The sequence below is a fragment of the Lycorma delicatula genome, chromosome 13 (genome assembly GCF_047948215.1).
Source record: "Lycorma delicatula isolate Av1 chromosome 13, ASM4794821v1, whole genome shotgun sequence".
NCBI classification, from domain to species: domain Eukaryota; kingdom Metazoa; phylum Arthropoda; class Insecta; order Hemiptera; family Fulgoridae; genus Lycorma; species Lycorma delicatula.
Window position 1 is genome coordinate 38886915 of NC_134467.1, and position 17002 is coordinate 38903916.

Genomic DNA, 17002 nt, shown 5'->3' on the forward strand with positions numbered 1-17002 from the left:
GATGAAAACTGTTCGTGCGGCAGAGACTGAAGACGAAAGACAGTCAAGATTGGAAAGCGATCGAATACACACAGCCCGATCCCGTTCGACTGAAACAACTGAGCGACGGGTAATACGTTTAGAAAGCGACCGAATACGCACAAATCAATCCCGCCCGACTGAAACAACTGAGCAACGGGAAATTCGATATGCCACCGTTACTGTATGTGTGACTGACTGCACCTGTCTCCGGTTACTTGACTAATAAAAAGATTGACCACCACGGGAAACGCAAGTAACCATATACCGCGAGCAAAGCTGCGCCTGGAGCTAGTATGATATATAATACTAGCTGCAGAGGCGTGCCCTCCGCAGCTAAGCCCTTCGGGCGGGTGGTGTCTCGGAATGGGATTATTAAATGCCCAAAATTGATTACCTGTTGGGTAAAATTATTATTATTTTTTTTTTTGAATGATGAAAATTCATATCACGAAATTTAAATTAGAAATTAATACTAACGAATCGTGATTTTCCGCTAACGATCGGTATATTTCGGTGCCTATTTTTTTTGTTATAGTTATTATTATATAAAGAAAAAGAATCACAAATAAAATAATAAATTATTAATATAATATAGGGTGTTTCTAAAATGAAGGATTGGCTATAATTATTCAGATTCTTCTTGTAAAATTGAAGTAAATATATCCTTAGAAAAAGTGGCAATTTCTCCTTCGTTCTCTACGAATCCGCCATTTTTTATATTTTTATATAAAAATGTATAACTCAAGTTCGGATAGACGAATCACATTAATATTTGGTAAGCGTCTCGGTAGTAAAATTTTAAAATTACCAAAACATCAGTACTTAAATACCTTCGAAAATTACAAAATGGCTACCGTGTTTATTTTTCAATCCTTTATATTTCCATAAATATTAATTTTATCAAAATTTATGTTATTTGTTAAAATATTAAGCCTTTTATTTTGAACAAAATGACATTTTATTTTTTAAAATCGGTTAATAAATAGTGGAGTTATGGGAAAAAATTGATGTAATTTGTGTCACAATTATTAGGCCTGTTGTAAGAAAATTATTACTTAATTTGATACTAATTTACAATACTAGAATTAGCAATAAATAAAAACAATTAATATTTCATCGAATTTAACGTAAAGTGGAGGACACAAAATTAAAACATCGATTTTTTGTCATAACTCGGCTATTTGTTAACCGATTTAAAAAAATAAAATGTCATTTTGTTCAAAATAAAAGGCTTAATATTTCAGCAAAAACATAAATTTTGATAAAATTAGCAATTATGGAGATATAACGGATTGAAAAATAAACACGGCCGCCATTTTGTAATTTGGAGAATATTTAATTCCTGATTTTTGATTTGAAGTTTGATTCACAATATGGCAGATCCAAGATGGTGGACAAAAATTAAAAATTCACCTTAGTGGAGATCTTTTTTAACTATGTAAATCCGCCGGCCTCCGTAACGCGAGATGTAGCGTCTGGGCCTTTCATCCGGAGGTCCCGGGTTCGAATCTAGGTCAAGCATGGCATTTTTACACACGCTACAAATCATTCATCTCATCCTCTGAATCAATTTCCGGAGGTTAAGTAGAAAAAAAAACTATGTACAATCACATTTCTTTATGCCTCTAAATACTTTTCATTATAAAGTTGTTTCCATACTAAAATATCGCGGTAGGTGGCGCTGGGATCGAGATATTTGGGAAAATTATATTTATCGTCCGATTTGGCTAATATTCAGAATATATATAAGTTACGTGAAAAGGAATATTTTTTTGCAAAAAGTGGATCCGCTAGCTGGAGCTGATGTCGAGATATTTAGAAAAATTGTATTTATGGACCTATTACGCTCATATTCAGAATATATATTACTTACGTAAAAAGAAAATTTTTTTCAAAACCTATACTCGCTAGGTGCCCCGGTGTCGAGATATTTACGAAACAGTCTTTCTTCTTCTATGTACATAAAAGGTATTGTTCGTATGTGTGTCCGCTATAATTTAAAATACTACTGTACACGCGGTTTTTTCAAGATGGTCCGCGTTAATAAAAGTCGACATGTTTAAAATTTTATTTGTTTTCTGTTGACATTATTTACATCAATCTTCTTATAATTAAATTCTCTACAATTTACGTTTAAAAAATGTATGATTTATTGCCAATTTAACAACGTTATTGTACGTCAAAAGTATAAAAATGTGTTTTTTTACCCTATTTTTGGCGTTTTACATGGGATATCTTAGAAACTAAGAGAGATACAGTTCTTGGACCTATTTTTTTCGATTTTCCAGCTCAAAAACCATAATAAGAAACAATTGAATTTGCCCCTTAATTGACCTTTCCAGAATTTCAGAAAGCCTAAATTCACCCGGAGGAACTGAAACTCGGGGTAAATCTTTAACCCTGTATAACTCGCTAACGAAGCATTTACGGACTATGTTTATATGAACTTTATTCTTAATTTTAGCCTCTAGAATGAGTTGTCAATGTATCATCCTGAATTATTCTGTATTCTTGAAACCAAAAAACAAAACCTTGGTAAATTTTGAAAACGTGAGTATGAAATTTCATTATTATTATTTTCTTAAATACTGAAATTAAACTTTACAAAAAACCTTTAAGAAATACTTTTTTTTGTTTTATTATTTACATTCGTAAAATTCTATAAATATTTACGGATAATTGCTGAGTTTAGAAAATACATCTCTTTATGAACAAAATGTAAAACTTCCAAAGTTAAAAGAAAAATTTAAGTTAAAAAAATAAAACAAAATTAAAAAAGAAAATCGCACTACAAACAATTAATAAATTGAAAGAAAAATTTGTTTTAGAAAAAAAGATGCCAACAGCACGCGGTATTCCCAAGCGGTCACCCATCCAAGTACTAACCGCGCCCGACGTTGCTTAACTGCGGTGATCAGACGAGAACCGGTGTATTCAACGTGGTATGGCCGTTGGCGAGAAAATATCAATTTTACTCTTTATATAAAGCTTATCATAACTAAATAAAAAAATTACTTTTTTCAACGTTTATATTATTTAACTCTTTTATTTTTTTCCTTTCTATTTTTTTTTTTAATTTTATACAAATTGCTTTGAAAAAATAATGATTATCCTTACGTATTAAATTTTATAATCTATAAACCACAGTTATTTAGTGTATCAAATAAATTCCAAAGTTGATTAAAAATGATCGACAATACAAAATAATTTTTGTTAAATTATGTCAACACATTTTTTATTAAGAGAAAAAATAAAATAAAATGATTTGTGTAATAAAAGGAAGATCAAAACATATAAATATCTAACGGCTGAATTCTTTATTATTGTTTTTTTTCAGATTAGTTGAATAATAATGTTTTATTTGAAAGAATTACTTCTAGAAGATTAACGCAGAAAAATATTTTTAAAATTCCTAACTTTTGTGGCATAATACTATTAGAAGAAATATTCTAATGAAAAAATGAATTATTTTTAAAAAAAACTGAAATGTTTACTTTTTTTTATTTTATTTGAAAATTTGTTTAAATACAGTATATTTCAGAAAATAAAATAAATATGTTATTAGTCAATTAAGTATTCTGTTCGTAACACCTGATAAAAGCACTGTAAATCGAAACAGCTGTTGTAATTTTAAAATAAATTTTATGAAAATTTAATATATATATATATTTTTTTTCTTTCGTTATGTTGGATTTTCATCAAGTAATGGCTTTATCCATCGATTAAAGTATATTATTTACATCTCTTGGATTGTTTAATGTGGCTAGTCGACTGTTTTATTTTATTATATTGTATGTTTATTTTCTCGGTTCGTTTCATCAATTTATCTTCAGTAGTTTTTGCTTTGCGTTAATTTTATATATACTCTGTATATATATATATATATATATATATATATATATATACAGAGTCATATTAAAGGAAGAAAACGGCTTCATATTTCACAACTGAAAGATATTAGGAGGTAGAAACTAAGTGATGATCTACATAGTTACAAAATTATTACTTTTTGACGTTTTGAAATTTTTGTCCGTAATCATGGGGAACGCCACATTGAATCAAACTGTTTTGTTTTTTAACTAGGAAGGACATATGATACATGATTTCAATATAAAATTTTACGAGAAAAACGATGCCGTAAACAGTTTCTCGACGAATGCCTTCATTTTTGAGTTACAAACAAGTTTGCAAAAATTTAAAAATCGCAAGCGTAATAAAACGAGATAAAACACCCCATAATAATTTTTCTCTTTCGTATTACCTTCATTCAATCCCTTTAAAATGACTAGAAGATTTAAAAAATGCCAATTAGGTCTCAAATTTCATCAAGGAAAAATCCTGAAATTCGATCCAGTGAAAATCTCATATACCCTAATTGGACAGATTACGATATTTTCCCTTCTAGAACTGTAACGCTATCTAGACGGGTAAATAAAAATTAAAGAGAACTTCGATTGGAAGAAGAGAAAAGAACATACATGAAAATTACTTGATCTACATACCCCAATAGAAATAAGTAAGTGGATTCGAAATAAAAATACAATTTCTGTTTTCTAAACATTTAGGTGGAAATAGTTTTTTGTTTTTTAAATTAATATCTGGGAATTTTACTAAGTAAATATTCAAAAGGACAAAGATTAGATTAAAAAAAAAACAGATTTATTAAATGAACACCTAATAAATCATCAGCTTAGATTATGTAAAATTGTTGAAATAAGATTGTAGTTTGAAAGAATGTAAAATATTCTCTTGGCCTTAATTTATTATTATTATTATTTTTGTTTTATATATAAATTTTTTTTCTTTTTATACATAATCTTTTTTTTCTTTCCTTTGTTTTTTTTCTCAGGTATAATAAATACAGCAATCATTACAATAGTATATAGTAGTATATCTTACATAGCATGGTGAAGTATACACTGTAACATTTCATTGTTGCGTATATTTTTCCGATTACGTTAACGTTAGCCGTATAATTCATTAATTTACAGGAACTTGTGTCATAACACACCATGTATAATCTTTTTTTTTAACTTTTTTTTTTAATTGTATAATACGTCGTTAGGTTGCGTATTAAGAATTATAAAGTATCGATCGTTACTATGATAAATAATCGATTTTTTTATGTTTCCGAAATGTTCAAACATTTAGAATAGTAGAAAAAATAATATTTAAAAAATCTGATGTGGACACCACCATGGCTTATTTCTACACTTATTTAAATTACATAGAAACATTTTTTTAAAATGAAAAGTATATAAAATTTTATTTCATTAATAACTACTCATATTTTTTTTATTGTTAACACTGAAATATTATTTATCGTAAAACATTTTTTACAATCAAAGGTTAATAATTATTAATAAAACATTATATTTAATTTTTTTTTAAAGTCGCATATGAAGTCGTATTCGAACCGATGTGCCTTCCACTTGTAAGATCCAAATATTTCATTAATTAAAATTTTATTTGGCTATAACTCTAAAACTAATGAAAATAAGTACCACTTATGATATATCGTTGAAAAGCTCTCAATGTGGTCTTATTATTGTAGATAAGAAAAAGTCCAAAATCCATAATGCGATGTCGCACCGTCATGTTGTAGCCAGCAGTGTCTGTCTTTCTCTTCCGAGAGTGCGATGAACTGAAATAAAATATCCTGATATCGTTCTGCATTAATGGTGTACTCGAAAAAAATAGGACCGATTATTTTCTTCCGTGATATCGCGCACCACACGCCCGACTTCTGCGGGTGTAATTGTTTTTCGTTATAAACGTGGGGATTTTCAGCGCTCCAAATTCTACTGTTTTGGCTGTTTACGTAGCCATCCAGATGAAACCGTGCTTCATCTGTGAAAAATAACGAATCCATAACGTTAATTACCTCACGCAAAAAAGAGACGGAACCGTTGACAATATTGTAGCCGTTTTCCTTTGTCGGGCTCAAGAAGTTGATGAACCGTTTGAATGCGATAAGGTCGTAATTGTAATCGTTTGGTCGCCCGATGAACAGTCGATTTAGACAAATTAATTTCAACAGACAAACGTCTGATCGATTTATTTGGCGAGGCGAGTAATCGGTCTTTAATTTCAGTGACTGTATCTGTATTCAACATTGACACAGTTTTTTTGTGTTCCTTGTTATTAACAGAACCGGTCTCTCTAAATTTTGCGACTGACCTTAATATCGATGTTTTGTTAGGAGCCGATTTATCTGGGTAATTATGGCTAAACAAATCTTGCACTGCGACCGCTGATTTCTTACTGAAGTACGACTCGACAATGAAAACACGTTCATCTAGCGAAAACACCAACTTCTCTCTTCTAGCAATACACTGAACGTTATCATTGCATTGTTGTTACTATCGGTAGTGTTCTACTGCATCGCCGCGATGTTCAGATGTTGAACGAGTCCATTTCAGTTACGAGTAGGGGAGTAAGCTTGACTTTTGAAATTTCATGGATGATGGGTTGCGTTTTATATGGGACACTCTGTATTTTATGCATAAACACATTTTTTTTAAAAATGAAAATAGTTTTCTTCCTGATACTGTTTATAAAATAAATATAAATGTTTTACTATTCTTAATATGTCGCCGACTTCAATGGCACGAGTGATAGCGCTTCAGTCTCTTTCATCCTGAGGTACCGGATTCGAATCCCGGTCGGTCAGTCATGGCTTTTTCATACGCTATAAAAATTCTTTGAAGTAATACTTAACAGTGGTTTTGGAGGTTAAAAAAAGAAAAAAAATATCTTTATGTTACAATATCACAATGATAAAAATAATAATAGATATTCTGTTATAAATACAGTTTTACCAACACACAAAAAAAAAATCAGATATATATTTATTCATATCTTCCAAATCTAAATTATATTAATAATAAACAAAGGGACCAAGGTTGTACATGCAAACCTAAAATTAACGAAAATATTTCAAAACAAAATACGTTTGACTTTGGTTTGATATGGTTACTTTCTATTATATATATATATATATATATATATATATATATTATACGATGTGTAAAAGACCTTCCTACTTATCAAACCATGACGGTATTATTATAATCATTTTTATTGCATTTGTTTATGTTCTTTATTATTTATTTATCACTAAGTATGTTTAACTACAAATTTTAGAAGAATATTTAAAGCAAACATAATATTTTTTCTTGTTAAATTATGTGGTTTAGTAATTTAATTGTTTAAAAAAAAAATAAAAAAATAATATTTTGATTTACAATTCTGTATTATTGTTCTTTCACCTCGTTCGCATGATTGCGGTCTTATCTACACTAACTGACTTTGAAAATTAGTACAAATACTACAGTTATCATAAAAGAATGGTGCGGTTTTGAACATGGTTTAAATTAAAACAGAATTACTGTTTATGTTTTTTATTTTTCAAATTTGTCGGCTCAAACATTTTTTTACATAATTAATAAATATCAATATGTACGCCCTTAGTCGCTCGACAAATGTCCAAACGATACACAACTTCTCTCCAAACATTAATTAACATTTCTTCGTTAATGGTTGTCATCGCTACATTAATCCTGTTTTTTAAGCGGTTTAGGTCGCGATTTTTTAGTGTATAAACAACGCTTTTGATGTACCCAACAAGAAAAAATCGCAAGGTGTCAGGTCTGAACTCCTTGAAGGGCCAAAGTATGGATCCTTGCCGGCCTATCCATCGATCTCCAAATTTTTCGTTCAAAGCGTCCGTGACCGATGCATTGCAGTGCGGGAGAACACCATCTTGTTGGAAATGAAGTCGATGAATGTTTTCGAATTCATCCGGCTGAGGAAAGCGATAATCGGTTAACATGTCAAGATACGCGACTCCATTAATTGTTTTTCCGGCAAAGAAGAAAGGCCCTATTACACAATTTTTCATCACATTACACCAAACATTAACTTTAGGCGAATCGCGTTGTTTCTCAATAATTGTGTGTGGGTTTTCAGAGCCCCATATTCGTGAATTGTGTCTGTTAACGCATCCATTCGCATGGAATGTAGCTTCGTCTGTAAAAATTATATCGTCCAAAAATAATTCGTTTTCACTTATTCTGCTCTACATTTCAACGGCGAAATTGTAACGTTTTACACCATCATCGGGTTTCAATTCCTGCAGTATCTGGATTTTATAAGCGTGTAATTTCAGTTTTTTACGTAAAACTTTGTGAACTGTTGATTTTGGAATACCTAATTCGACGCTTCGACGAGGGATGGACTTCCCAGGAATTCTAATTGCCGATTGTCTAATTAGTTCAACCGTTTCGTCTGGTGCACTTAGTCTGCCGGTTGATTTCTGTTTCTTAACCGATCCGGTTTCTTCGAATCGTTTGAACCAATGTGTTATGTAATTTTTGTATGGCAGATCTCTTCCGAATTCACGTCGAAACGCACGTTGAACTAAAATTACGGATTTTAATTCAGCCATCAATAAAACACACTTTGCTTTGTCTTTATCCGAGAACATAGTAACTCGCTAAACTCACCGCAACAACAATACAAAAACTGGCGTTGTGGTTACAACGTCAGTTCTTGTTGGGTTGTGGGGTTGGAGGCTTTCAGGGAAACCGATATAACATCTAGAAATTTCCCTACAATCTTCCTATGAATTACTGAAACCGCACCATTCTTTTATGATAACTCTGTATAGAGAGAAGATTATTAAATCCTGATTGCAAAAAAAAAGTTTACGATAAATAATAATGCAATAATAACAATTTTAAAAAAATTATGAAAAAATATCAGAAATTATTAACGAAATAAAATCGTATGTAATTTTTATTCTAAAAAAAATGTGTATATGTAATTTAATAAGCGAACAAAGAAGTCATATAGTTTACACATCAAATTGTTTTAAAGAAAATTTGTAATCCAATCTTTGCCCCTTCAATTTTAATAGCTGGTTTAACTTTACCGATGGCGTAGAAATCAAGGCGTAATATTTCGCTAGCCGACACTCGCTAACGAAGGATTTCCGAATCTATGTTTATATGAATTTCTTTTTTAATTTCATCAGTAGAAACTGTCATGAAAGTTTGTTATTCATGAATCTTACTGTATATTTAAAAAAATAATAATTTTCAATTAAGATATTATTTTTTTTATAAAAAAAAGGAAATGTAATCCAAAAATGTCCTACGGATATAATAAAAATTTAAACAAATTTGTTTCTCGCAAATGCGTGACCAGATATTATGCGGGAAAGAATACAATGCAATGGTCCTAAATTTAGATAATATACAATTAATTTCATTAATTCTTTATGAAAAATATCGTACATTTTTTGATAATTATATAATATAATACAATAATAATAACATCTATTTTGAAGGACGACTATTTCTTTTAATTGTCCTCTAGGAGCACGATTTCAGAATGTCAATTCGAAGCAAGTCAGCGCTACAAACATATAATTATTTTTAAAAAAATAGCTTTCATACCCTAAAGAATTCGGCAACAAAAGTATGTTACTATTGTTTTGCTGTTTTTTTCATATTATCTTAATAAAATTTTTGTAATTATGCTATTTTTATTAAATTTTATTTATTTCTTAGAAATTACGAGTACCTCTTGCAGACATTATTATAATATTACCTTTTGTAAAATTATTCCATTTTTTTTTTAACCGACTTCCATTAGAAGAAGTGTCTCAATTTGATTCGTATACAGAATGTATCAAGTAGTTCTCCCGGGACTTTCATAACCTATTCTACTCGTGAAAATAATGAAAAATTTTCATATAAATATACAGGATCCGGCATATAAATATGACGATTTTGTAATAATTGTTATGTTGGCACTACTGTCAATAAGAAGGCGGGAATGTTGTACATCGACAGGTCTATTCACGCTATTTCAGTAGCCAGTATGTCGTGGTCGGGTGAACAACGAGCGTTTGTAATTAAAGCCTATTTTAAAAATAATGACTCGGTTATTGTAGCACAGCGTTTATTTCGCAGACATTTCAATTTAAATCGACATGCGTCTGTTCCTAGTAGGAATACGATATTGTTGCGGGTGAAGAATTTTAGGATTAACACTAAAATTAGACGTTACAAAACGTGGTAAAACCGGTAATTACTTACGCGAGCGAGACTTTATTTAGATTAAATCAGAAAAATAGGACTGAACCTTTGTTTAAAGTTAAACGCAGGATTCTTAGAACCTGCATAAACAAAAAATATAAACGCGAAAACCAGTACAGATTATTGCCTAATAAATTTCTGTACGAAAACTTGGAATCCTTAATCGATACTATGAAAAAGAAGCGAATTTCTTTCTGCTCACACTTGTTAAGATTACCGCAAGATAGGATTACTAAGAGAATTATCGATCGATTTTGGTCTTTAAAAAATCCGCCATTATAGATCAAAGAAATTAAAGAAGAAATGCAAGAATTAAATTTGACTTACGAAGATTTACTTAATAAATCCGAAAAATTAAAATTTGTTATTAAAGATCCGAATACCGACTTGAAAAGTAAGAACTTTTAATTATACAAAAAGGGTTTATTCAGAAGAGGATCGTAAAGCCAGATCATTAAGAATGACTAAATATTGGGAGAAAGTAAAAGCTAAGAACTTAAAGGCCAAAAGATCGGCAAAAACGACTTGAATAAGTGGGTCCTTTGCGGCCTTAAAAGTAAAAAAAAAATTTACTCTCCGTCTAGCGCTATATCTGTAGAAGGGAATGTATTGTAATCGGTCCAATTTGAACATATGCGATTTTCACCGGATCTTGACGGTTTTACACCTAAGGAATCCAAAAAAACCGGATAGAAATTTTCCGGATGTTCGTATGTACGTGTGTTTGTGTGTACGCGTGTGTTCGGTGTTGCACTCTAAATCACCTTATATTTCCAGAACCACTGAACCGATTTTGAACAAAATTGGTCAGATTACTTCTATATATTGAGAGTTTGATGAGATTAAATTTTCAGTTTAAAAAATAAATGGAGTAAAGTTGTAAAGCAAGGTTACCCTTAATATTTCGAGATTTCGTCTAATGAAGATCATATTTTTCTTTGGCACATCAGTTAACAATTAAAAACTAATAATAGGAAAAAAAATAATTTTTTTCAAAATCGTACCCCCACCCCAAAAAATGTTCTAAACTTGTGGCTAAGTTGGTATATTGCGTCAGAGTATCCCCTGTCACCACAAGGAAGGCTACTATAAATCGCTACAAAAAAATATTATATTTAAATAAAATTACAAATATTTTTAATTAACGTGTGTGTGTGTGTGTGTGCGCGCGCGCGCGCTCACGTACATAAGCCGTGCATCGGAAAAAGCCGCGTGACGGGAAACTCCTACAACTGTGTTGTCAGGTTTTTTTTTTACCACTACATTATCAAAAAGAGAATTACAAAATCACAAATAAAATTCATTTAAGTGTACTGGTAATAAAGTTATATTTTATAGAGAAGCAATTTTGTTACGGTTTCAAATCATGTATCACAAACTTCAGTTATATGATTTTCGTCACAATTTGCTATAAATTATTTATTATATTACAAAATAAACATATATATATATATATATATATATATACATATATATATATGTGTGTGTGTTTGATATACTGGACACATTAATTGACAAGGTCATTCACGTATTATATTACGTCAGATTTTTGTCGAGTCTAATATTGCAAATACGTGTTCTTCATGGTTTCATTGTGTCATTTGTGCAATATAATATAATAATGAATCAGTAATAGAGATATTTATAACAAATAAACAAACACACACACAAACAATTTATATTCAATGTACATCTATTTACAAATATTTATATTATTAATATGGAAAATAAATACAAGTAAATATAATGCGAAGAAAATGCAAGCATAAAAAGTAACAGCGTGGTAAATTAAAAAAAAAAAAAACTGTTATTAGAAATGTATATAATATTGTATGATTAAAGTGTACTCTATAGAAATACAGTTTAACCTAACGCTGGGGGTATTCATGCGTATAGAACTTATTGAAGAAAAGTACGGGTAGAGCTTTCGGTTGCATAGTAGGAGTGGGGGGAGAAATAAAAAAACCAGTCAATAAAGTTGGGTTTCCTTACATATATTTATAGGCGTATATATAAAATTTTGCGGCTAGAAAATCTCAAAAACTACTAAACCAATGTCATTGAAATTTATATATGTTGTATTAGTGTATCTGATGTTATGCATGTAAAAATTTTATGAAAATTAGTTGACTCGTTCTTGAGTTACGTCCAATTTAATATCGAAAAGATTTCAGCGTATCAAGTTAGAAGGTGGTATTATGATGCTGCAAATTGGAACGTAGAAATAAAATAAAATAAGGAAAAATCAATCTTCTTGTGTAGAACTGCGGAAATATTTTTAGGAGATGGATTCGCTAAATACACCACCACTTTTTTTTGGTTAACCTCTGGAACCACCGTTATATATTGCTTAAGAGGATGAGATGAAAGATTTGTAGCGTGTGTGAAAATGCCATGCCTGACCGGGATTCGAACCCGGGACCTCCGGATGAAAGGCTGAGACGCTACCACTCGCGCCACGAAGGCCGGCTCGCTAAATACCCCGCCTCCTTCTTACGTTTCAGGACCCTTTTTTTCTGTTTAGCCTCCGGACCACTGTAAGATATTACCTCATAGGATATGTATGAACATAAATAAAGTGTAGTCTTTTATAGTCTCAGGTCGATCATTCCTGTGATATGTGGTTAATTGAAGCCCAGCTAGTAAAGAACACCAGTATCCACGATCTATTATTAAAATCCATATAAAAGTAACTGCCACTACTAGGACTTGAACACTGGAATTCTTGACTTCCAAATCAGCTGATTTGGAAAGACGAGTTTATCACTAGACCAACCCGGTGGGTTGACCGCCTGTATCTTCTTCTGTTTTTCCTTTTAGCCTCTGGGAATTACAGTGCAGAGGATGAATGAGGATATATATAAGAGTGTAAATAAAGTGTAGTCTTGTACAGTCTCAGTTCGACCATTTCTAAGACGTTTGGTTAATTGAAACCCAACCACCAAACTACAAATCATTCATCTCATCCTCTGTACAGTAATGCTTAACTGCGGCCCCGGAGGTTAAAACCGAAAAAAAAAACCCACCAAAGAACACCGGTATCCACGATTTAGTATGAAAATCCGTATAAAATTTACTGCCTTTACTAGAACTTGAACGCTGAAATTCTGGACTTCCAAATCAGCTGATTTGGGAGTTTACCAATAGACCAACCGGTGAGTTGACCGCCTGTATCTGTATCTTCTTCTCTTTTCCGTTTTAGCCTCCGGGAATTACCGTTCAGGTATTACTTCAAAGGATGAATGAGGATAATATGTAAATGAAGTGTGTAGTCTTGTACAGTCTCAGTTCGACCATTCCTGAGATGTGTGGTTAATTGAAACCCAACCACCAAAGAACACCGGTATCCACGATCTAGTATTTAAATCCATATAAAAGTAACTGCCTTTACTAGGACTTGAACGCTTAAACTCTGGACTTCCAAATTAGCTGATTTGGGAAGACGAGTTTACCACTAGACCAACCCGGTGGGTTAACCGCCTGTATCTAAGAAAGAATTTCTCAATGCCTTGAATAACCTGAATAATGGCAAAGAAACAGGCACAGTTAACATCCTGACAGAAATATTAAAAGAATTAGGAGAGTCAACAAAGGAACGTTTGTATAGGCTTATCAAACGTTGCTATTAATATGCAACGATATCGCCATTAGATTTCTATGAATAGCAAAACTGTAATAATTCCTAAAAAGGAAAATGCAATGGATTGCACCAGTTTGTTATCCCACACTTCAAAGATAATGTTAAACATTGTTAAAAGCCGAATAAAAGGAAAAATTAAGGTTTCAGATCTGAGAACGGAACTAGAGAAGCGATACTAGCGCTGAGATTGCTATTGTAGAGAAGAATTGGGTTTAACAGGAAAACCTTTTTGACATTTTTAGACTTAGAAAAAGACTTTTACAAGATGGATTTGGAATTGCTATTTCAAACAATGAGGGAAATAAAACTCGACTGGAGGGATAGAAAATTGATTCTGAATCTGTATAAAATGTAGAAAACGGAGATTGAAATCAACGGCTTAAAGAAAGAGACAAAAATAAGAAGGGGGTGTCAGGCAAGGTTGCCCACTGTCACCGTTTTTTGTTTATTGAAAAAGCTATCGTAGAAATCAAAGAAAAAACAAAAGGAATCCGAATTAATGGAAAATCTATACATTGTATCCGCTTTGCAGATGATATTGTGTTATTGGCGGAATCAGCAAGAGGAATAGAGATTAAGTTAGAAACAATATCTAAAGTACTAACATAACTTAAACTAAAAATTAATAAGGAGAAGAAAGATTATGATTGTAGGAAGATACAAAGGTTGATATTAAATTAGACGTTACTGTTGTAGAGAAGGTTGACCCCCAGTTTTTGTTATTTGGGAAGCACCGTCACTAGCGATCATAAATGTGCCACAGAAGTAAAAAGAAGAGTAGCGCTGGCAAAACGAGATTTCCAGGATAAAAAGAATATAATTACTAATAATCATATGAGTATGCAAATAAGGAAACTGTTCGCTAAAACTTGTCTTGAGTGTTCTAACTTATGGGTATGAAACATGGAGGCTTACGGAAGCATAAAGAAGAAAACTAGAAACAATGGAAATGTGAATTTGGAGAATAATAAAAACAAGCTGGGTGGATTCAAATGTTAGCAGAAGTGAGTGAGAGGAGAGGTCCTTGCTAAATATTATACGAAAGAGAAGAAGAGCGAAATTGATAGGTCATATTTTTTTTTTTCTTCAGTCATTTGACTGGTTTGATGCAGCTCTCCAAGATTCCCTATCTAGTACTAGTCGTTTCATTTCAGTATACCCTCTACATCCTACATCCCTAACAATTTGTTTTACATATTCCAAACGTGACCTGCCTACACAATTTTTTCCTTCTACCTTTCCTCCCAATATTAAAGCGATTATTCCAGGATGCCTTAGTATGTGACCTATAAGTCTGTCTCTTCTTTTAACTATATTTTTCCAAATGCTTCTTTCTTCATCTATTTGCCGCAATACCTCTTCATTTGTCACTTTATCCACCCATCTGATTTTTAACATTCTCCTATAGCACCGTATTTCAAAAGCTTCTAATCTTTTCTTCTCAGATACTCCGATCGTCCAAGTTTCACTTCCATATAAAGCGACACTCCAAACAAATACTTTCAAAAATCTTTTCCTGACATTTAAATTAATTTTTGATGTAAACAAATTATATTTCTTACTGAAGGCTCGTTTCACTTGTGCTATTCGGCATTTTATATCGCTCCTGCTTCGTCCATCTTTAGTAATTCTACTTCCCAAATAACAAAATTCTTCTACCTACATAATCTTTTCTCCTCCTATTTTCACATTCAGTGGTCCATCTTTGTTATTTCTACTACATTTCAAAAAAATAACTTTTCTTTTGTTCTTGTTTATTTTCATGCCATAGTTCTTGCGTAGGACTTCATCTATGCCGTTCATTGTTTCTTCTAAATCCTTTTTACAACCGGCTAGAATTACTATATCATCAGCAAATCTTAGCATCTTTATCTTTTATAAGTCATATAATACGACATAACCAGTTCTTGACGAATTTATTTGAGGGCAAGGTTTTGGGTAAAAGATCAATAGGTAGACCGAGAGTAACCATCATCAATAATGTTAAAGAAGAGATAGGCCTTGGTTCATATAACGAATTGAAGAGAGAAGCGGAGATGAGAGTGACGTAGCTAAATCGACAAGGCATAGCCTTTAGTGAATCGTAATGATGCACTAGTACTATTCTTAGGAAGAGATTTTTAAAAAAATGTAATAAAAAAACGTTTTTTTTTTTCAATTTTGGGGGAACGGAAAAATTTCTTAAAAATGGTAAAATAAGCATACAAATATATACTGAGCTGCCGATCTCCGTGGCGGAGTGATAACATCTCGGACTTTCATCCAAAAGTTCCCGGGTTTGAATCCCGGTCAGACATAGCATTTTTTATACGCTACAAAATTTATATTTCATATTCACAACCAAAAACGTCAAACTATATGGTGAATTAATCATCTAAATAAAAATAAAGTAGGGTTGATTCAAAATTTTGAGAAAATTGACCCCCTTAAACCACCCACCCACCAGGAAATATTCATCCCAAAATTTTACCAACAAATTGCTTCATATAAAGGAGTATAAATATTTAATTTCATTAAAATCGTTTAATCCAGTCAAGATCTATTAAGCTTTTAAAACACCCTGACACACACGTTTTAGTTAGAACAATTAGTTTAACTAGTCATGCATCAAAAATCTTAACTAGAATTCTATACAGAAGAATTGAGAGGAGAGTAGAAGAAGTGTTAGGAGAAGACCAGTTTGGTTTCAGGAAAAGTATAGGGACAAGGGAAGAAATTTTACGCCTTAGATTAATAGTAGAAGGAAGATTAAAGAAAAACAAACCGACATACTTGGAGTTTATAGACCTAGAAAAGGCATTCGGTAACGTAGACCGGAATAAAATGTTCAGCATTTAAAAAAAGTTAGGGTTCAAACACAGAGATAGAAGAACAATTGCTAACATGTACATGAACCAAACGGCAACAGTATTAATTGAAGAACATAAGAAAGAAGCCGTAATAAGAAAGGGAGTCCGACAAGGATGTTCCCTATCTCCGTTACTTTTTAATCTTTACATGGATCTAGCAGTTAATGATGTTAAAGAACAATATTCGGAGTAACAGTACAAGGTGAAAAGATAAAAATGCTACGATTTGCTGATGATATAGTAATTCTAGCCGAGAATAAAAAGGATTTAGAAGAAACAATGAACGGCATTGATGAAGTCCTACCCAAGAACTATCGCATGAAAATAAACAAGAACAAAACAAAAGTAATGAAATGTAGTAGAAATAACAAAGATGGACCACTGAA

At 31.7% G+C, this 17002-nt stretch overlaps 1 protein-coding gene and 1 non-coding gene across 2 annotated transcripts in view; both read right to left on the reverse strand.

The window, feature by feature from the left end:
- Nucleotides 1–17002, reverse strand: part of LOC142333730 (uncharacterized) — an 81745-nt gene that overhangs the window by 48436 nt on the left and 16307 nt on the right. The gene's annotated exons all lie outside the window — the stretch shown is intronic.
- On the reverse strand, nucleotides 2859–2977 carry LOC142334165 (5S ribosomal RNA). Its single transcript, XR_012758794.1, has one exon. It is a non-coding gene; the product is annotated as a 5S ribosomal RNA (ribosomal RNA).